Genomic DNA, 314 nt, shown 5'->3' on the forward strand with positions numbered 1-314 from the left:
GGGTGATTCGTTTTGGGGGGCTGGTGCACAGTGTACGTCGTGGCGCGTGAGTTGTGTTCGGTTTGTGCGAGTTGGACGGATCCCTGCCTGTGCAGCGAACTCCACTGGTGCATTCCTCCATGTCCCTCGGGTGATCGCCTTTAGGTTGTCTTCGACTCGCCTTCGGGTTGTCTGCGCTTCCCTAGTGGAAGTTGCCTTGCGAAAAGCATGTCCCTCGGGTAATTGCCATTTGGTTGGCTTTGACGTTCGAACGAGTTGCCTGTGCTTTCCTAGTGGAAGCTTGTTGCGAAAAGTATGTCCCTCGAAAGTTGCCT

Source organism: Camellia sinensis, unplaced genomic scaffold (genome assembly GCF_055761805.1).
Source record: "Camellia sinensis isolate YWXY unplaced genomic scaffold, ASM5576180v1 Unanchor6, whole genome shotgun sequence".
Lineage (NCBI taxonomy): Eukaryota > Viridiplantae > Streptophyta > Magnoliopsida > Ericales > Theaceae > Camellia > Camellia sinensis.